We start from the raw sequence: 7,056 nt of genomic DNA, 5'->3' as shown, positions 1-7,056 counted from the left end.
TTCTCAGCACATTCTGTGTATCACTAATGTTCATAGGCATCATATTCAGAATGTATCAACAATATGAAAAATTCTAGTCGCAAACTTACCATTCATTGACTCACTACTGGTGTATAGTGGTCCACAGCATAAAATTTTATTTTCATATTATCCTAGCTTCATAGGTACATACTTGGGGTTATTTTTATATAGTGTCATGAGAGCCTTGGGCAAAATGGAGGACAGGACAAATATCAGAAGATTAGCCATTCCCAGCCTCCTTCTGAGACACTTCTAAGTCAAAGGTAGTCAAAGCCAATTAGCTCAGAGGAGACATGCTGACCCTAAAAGATACCCTTACGAGGACAATGATCACCTATCAGATTTGGAAAACTGGACTATAATTCAGAGTCAGTGAGCTGATGATATAAGTAGATGCGCAGGGCAAAATGCAAGTAAAGAGACTAGCAGAGTTGCACAAGCAGGTGCAAAACTGAGGGAACAGACACAGGTATGTGTTTTTGGAGATTTCTGAGGCCCAAATGAACTCCAGGGCCCCATTACTCTAGAGCTTCAGATGTTTAGTTGAAGGGTTGAAATAGGTGGATGGGCTTCAGCGTATCTGTGAATCCTCTGATAGTGTATGTAACATTTTTTGCCTATGCACATTTTTCTGGGGTGATGTACCATTCATAACTTTCTATAGACTCTCAAAGGTGTCTCTAATGCACAAATGGTTATAGATAGAAAAATCTAGGCCTGTTTGTTTTGGAATTTTTCTATAGATCAAATATCTTGATTCTCTGTATTAAAATATTAGGGTTTCTTATAATTTCTCTGAATTCATTCTGCATAGCTATTTCCCTTGGATCTCTCCCAGCTTGACGTTAATACTTTAATCCTGAAAGGAATGGAGAAGTGTCTCTGTCTGATACACTGGAAAAAAATATAGAAAGAGTCAAAAATCTCATTTTAAGTTGTAAAGTGACAACTTTTTATGGTCTTATGTTGTCCTTTCAAACTGAAAGTACATTGACCTATAAAACTGTGTACTGCGCTTGTTTTGTCTCCTTTGCTTTTGCTCAGGTATATACTCTCTTTCATCCACCAAATGTAATTCCAAATTCCAGGGAGTGTAGGAAGAAAAATGAGAGATCATTATCGCTTTGATAATGAATAAAATAATGAAAGTCTTTGAAAAAATACCAAAATCCAGCTAAAGCTAAAAAACAAAACGATTTCATTTTAGTATTGAAATCTACCTATAAGAAGAAAGGAGAGAGCCAGTGAAGTCAGTTTCTTTAAATGGATACAAGAATTAAAAATCCTTGAAAAATGCCAGAAACATAAAAGCTAAAAAATAAAACTCTCTCTCATGAATGTGTTAAAAGCTATCCATAAAAGAAGACATTTTCAATTGGAATTTTTTTTTTTTTGGCCTTCACATAATGTTTCCATATACTGAGATAGCTGCTGCTGCTGTTAAGTTGCTTCAGTCTTGTCCAACTCTGTGTGACCCCATAGACTTCAGCCCACCAGGCTCCCCCGTCCCTGGGATTCTCCAGGCAAGAACATTGGAGTGGGTTGCCATTTCCTTCTCTAATGCATGAAAGTGAAAAGTGAAAGTGAAGTTGCCCAGTCGTGTCCGACTCCTAGCGACCCCATGGACTGCAGCCCACCAGGCTCCTCCATCCATGGGATTTTCCAGGCAAGAGTACTGGAGTGGGTTGCCATTGCCTTCTCTGACTGAGACAGCAAAACAGACTAAAATAATCACCTCAATTTATTGGAGAGAAAAGGAAAACATGGAGTCAATGTAACCCATGGGTGCTCGGTAAGGTGGTAGCTGTCCTGGGTCCGGCACTCAGAGTGTTCCCCTCCAAGGCCCGTGATTAGATCAATAATCCATATACCCTCATGCTGGGTCCCACAAGAGAAAGGGCAGATAGTGGATTAGGTGATTTGAGATGAATGGGCGACTAAAGAAGGTCATACACAAGAGCTCATGATCTCACAGGTTGGTCTCTGTTGAAAAGTCTAGAAATGTAAATCCTTGGAATGCTCCAATGGTGGCTTCCAAACATTATTTTCACTCCCCCTCCCCCCACCCTTTGGATCAAAGACAGCACTAGTTTTCATTTTTTTTAAAAATTCATGTTTTAATTCTGGCCTATTAATTCTTGTTTGGAAAATGTAATCACTTAGAGAATATGAGTAAATAGAAATTTTCAGTGAGAATTGAAAAAGTGGGCAGTGTTTCAATTTTAAAAATACACACACATATTAAATCCAGCAATAGATTTATTGTTGAATTCCCTTGACAATGTACAGGGCAAAAATAATCTTGTCAAGAAACCTAAAACATATTATTCCCATTTTTCTTGCTTAAAAAAAAATTAAATGTAACAAACATACTAAAATGTGTCTAAAATGTCTTTCTTGGTGGGATTCTATTGTGAGACAATATCACAGGTTATTTATCCATTTCCCTGTTAATGGACATTGGACTGTTTCCATAAAGGTTATTACAAGAAATGCTGCTTGCTATGAAGATTCTTATATTAAGTCTTTGGGTGCACATAACATGTGTTTCTGCAGAGCTTATGTCTGGGGATGGATTGCTGGATCATTTAAGTATCTATATCTTTAGCTTTATTCAATACTGCCAAACTTTTTCCAAGTAGCTATACCACACTTCGATATTTCTATTTTTAATTATTATAATGATATGCCCAAGTTATGTGCTTAAGGACTGCACCTGGTTTTCCTGGCAAGAATAGGTTGGTAAATTGGTTTGGGAACAATTCTGTTTGCCAGCTCTTGTTTTCCTTGATTAAATTTCCCCCATTGATACACTACTTCAGACACTGTTTGCCTTGCATTTGCCATGATAATACAGTCATTTTAAAATCAACCTTTGACCTACATCAATATAGCTATATAAGATGGGATTAAGAGACCCAAAAGAAAGCCAATACCAGGGAAACAATTTGCATAAGACATAATTTCCCTTGGGCTTAGAGCATTTGTATTAAAGCTTCTGTGATATGTAATACAATCTATTTTTTAATTCCTTTTAAGGCTATTTGAGTGATGCCAGTGTAACAGAATGATTTAACACAGTTAAATGCCAAACTGGGATTTTAAATACCAATGTTTTCTTCTTTAAAGTTGGATCCCTTCAGGATATTATGAGAATGTAGGCATCTTCATGGCAGTCTGTCACCTTGTGGCTCCAGAAATTGAAAGCTCATCATGTTCATAGATCTGCACCAGTTTTACTTATTAATATTTTTAGTGTCTGCCTATAAATCAGGCACAAAGTAAAGGGTGTTTAAAAATAGCCTTCTCAGTCTACTCAGGTTTGATATACTCTGCTAAAAGGAATTGTTGAAATCAGCATCTCCCTTCTTTCCTTGCTGACTTTTCCCTGACTATTGCATGCACCTGTGTTGGATCTGGGCCCATCAAGATCTCCAAAGGTTTACATCACTGACCTTTGCGTCTGAAAAACTCTTGTGAAAACCATCATCTTATTATTTCATCCAAGGGCAGGTTTCAATAATTCAAAACTGGGAGCCAGAGTTTGGCTTGTGGCTAAGTTCTGGTTCAGCTTACCCAAGGACTGGGCAATAAAGAGATCTCACAGTAAATGAAGTAAATCATTTGCATGATCAAAGTGAAGTCAAAGATGGTTTGGTTTGTGACAATTATGACAATTATACAGTATTAAGAGTTTAGGAGGACATATAGGAACCAATATATTTTCCAAATTTGTCATTTTATGTTTATATAAAGGGAGATCAAAATATAATTCAGGAGATTATACAGATATAAGGGAAATAACTGAAGAGTGAGTGTTAGAATTACAGCACAACATAATAGAATTTTATGAATTCAGTAAGGACTAACTCCACAAAGTCAAATGCTGATGTGAGAATCATAAGAGAGTTTGAAGGAAGTTAGGCAGCGTAAGAGCAGAGTCAGGAAAAGCACCTATGAGACATTGTGAAGATGGTAGAGAAGCTGAATCATGTCTGAGAGCTATGAGAAATGTGTTGGCTTCCTAGTGTGGAGACCCATCCATGGAGAGTTTTACATGCCAGGTGGAGAACTGGCAAGGGGTGCCAGTGAATTTTCTTAAACATGACAGAATGATGATGGGAGTGACTTCTGAAAAGATGAACTCATCATGATTAATATCAGGGAATGGACAGGCAAGAGGAAATATTCTGGCCTCATTGAAAAAGAACTGGTTAAAGATGTTCATTGCCACACACAGTTGAGCAGATGGTGCATCATGATATAAATGGCACCAATAGAGCCGTGTGTGTACAATCTGAAAGATATTTTGTCTGGGGACAGAGAAATCTGGGAGAGTAAAAAGCCATCTCATATTTCATGGAAATCATAGTATTAGAGGCTTATAAAGTCTCCTCCCCCCAAATCAACAGAACTATATTTGTGCATTAGAGCTTGATATATACACTAACATTAACATCTTACAAGTATATTGTTTATTTTTCGTACAAGTGCTAGTTCCAGAATATTCACAGAAGCATTACTCACAGCAGCCCAAGACTGGAAACAACTTCAAAATTCATCAGGTAAATGGGAAAAGAAACTGGAGCACATCCACCAGTGGAGTAGCTCTCTGCAATAAAGGAGAATATGTTTCATAGACATTACGCTGAGTAAAATGAAGCCACAAAAAAACAGTACACACTGTATCATTTCATTCATACAAATCTATAGAGACAGGAAACAGGTTGGAAGTGACCTGGAGGCCAGGGACTGCAAAGTTGCATAAGGAAACTTTTGGGAGTGAGGGAGTTCTTTATCATGATTATGGTGGTTTCAGGAGTGTATCTGTTAAAAAGTCATCAAATTAAACACTTTAAATGTTTGCAATATACTGTACACAAATCATAAGAGAATAAAATCAATTAAAGAGAGAAGCTAAGTTCCAAAGTTCCAAATATTTTCTTTTTAAAATATTATATTGTTAGAGTTAGTTAGGGAGAAGGCAATGGTACCCCACTCCAGTGCTCTTGCCTGGAGGATCCCATGGACGGAGGAGCCTGGTGGGCTGCAGTCCACGGGTTTGCTAGGAGTTGGACATGGCTGAGCGACTTTGCTCTCACTTTTCACTTTCATGCATTGGAGAAGGAAATGGCAACCCACTCCAGTGTTTTTGCCTGGAGAATCTCAGGGACGGCGGAGCCTGGTGGGCTGCCATCTATGGGGTCACACAGAGTCGGACGCGGCTGAAGTGACTTAGCAGCAGCAGCAGAGTTAGTTAGTAGTGATTTCTTAGTTTTTAATCCTTCAATGTATTTTTAAAAGATCTCTATGTTCTAATCATTGCTATTAACAATTTTTGAAAATGTAATCTGGTTCCTTTGGAGAATGGGAGAAAACAGACATTAGTATGAGTCTGAAAATCAAAAGCAACTAAATTACGAGAATTAAAAAATTCTTTTCCCACTCACATTATCTGATTTTGCATTTTTAAATGCAAATACATTTAGAAATTTTGTAAAACAGTTACTGTTACTACTTTTCCTGATCTTTCCTGATATCATAGAAAATTCAAGTTGAATCAATAAACTGGATCATTTCCTAGACAGTTTTTCTCCTATTAAGTATTTGCTGGTTTAGCTCTAGTGAAAGAAAAGACAGCTTGTGACACACCTGTCACAGGAACCAGGGAAGCTGAAGAGTGACAAGTAAACTTTAAAGGGCCTTCTTCACATGAGGTGGCGGTGGCTTTCTTTCTTTATGATAATCTTTTCTTTTTCTCCATGGATGGTGAGCCAATTACAGTCATAACTCAACAGGAAGGTATTCTTACACCTTTGATCATAAAGATATTAATCACCATTCTGCTAGTGAGTCTCTGCGGTTTGGTCACATCAATTATTAATTTGTAAAGTATGAGTTTGTTATTTCCTACTGAAATACTGGCTATACAGATTGGTATACAGTGAAACAGAGACTGAGCAAGGAGGCTGTCCCTTCACCATTAGGAATATCAGACCCTGTTTGAAAAAAAGTGCAGTTAAGAAAATGTTTTGCTTTTATACATTCAGCTATTACCATCTAGGACTTGAGCCTTAAACCTTTTAAACATAGTATTTATTTGTAAAGTCCATTATAATGCATTTAGAGCAGTGGTGTTCAACCTTGATTGTGCTTGTGAATCACCTGAGAAGCTTTTTAAAAATGTCAAAGCTAGGCCCCACTCCCAGAGATTCTGACTTAATTGGTCTGGGATAAGGCCCAGGCAAAGGTATTTTTAAAAAGCAACCCAGGTGTTTCAAGTGTGCAGTCAAGATGGCACACCACTGATTTAGAGACAGGACAGTGCTTTTTAAATATTCTAAAGAAATGGAATACATATAGGTTTTTATAGACCATATTAATTCAAAAAGGCATTAAAATAGGTTCCAGAAATAGATTCATCTAAAGATTTTTTTAAATAAATGAAAATTATAATTATAATCTGAAAATTATAATTAAATAAATGGAAATCAAGACAAGAGGTACCATTTTCCCCTATTGGTAAAAATTTAAATGATTGATGATATCCAATGATGATGAGAATACATGGAAATGGAAATATTGATAAAATACATATAAGATATTAGCATATTAATTTGCATATAGTATATTAATTTTCTGCTAGTTTCCTGGAGGACAATTTAGCAACATCTATCAAATCTTTCAAGTCTTATACCAACTTGTCTCTCAATTTCAATCCTAGGAATTTACTTGCAAAATTTCACCAAGATACAGGTTTGTGGACATTCATTGCAAAATTTTTGGTAATAGTGAAAGCCTGTAGAAAACCAAAGTGTTCATCCTTTAGAGGACCAGTTAAGTTAATTACGTACAGTAACAAGATAGACTATTAGGGAGATATTTAAAAAGAAGTGCTGCCTCTATAGGTGCTCAGACCCTCAATGGTGTCTGACTCTTTGCAATCCCATGGACTGTGGCCCACCAGGCTCCTCTGTCCATGGAATTCTCCAGGCAAGAACACTGGAGTGGGTTGCCATTTCCTTCTGTACCCTC

The sequence above is a fragment of the Ovis canadensis genome, chromosome 1 (assembly GCF_042477335.2).
Source record: "Ovis canadensis isolate MfBH-ARS-UI-01 breed Bighorn chromosome 1, ARS-UI_OviCan_v2, whole genome shotgun sequence".
Classification (NCBI taxonomy): Eukaryota; Metazoa; Chordata; class Mammalia; order Artiodactyla; family Bovidae; genus Ovis; species Ovis canadensis.
Note: the sequence above shows the minus strand (reverse complement) of the source record.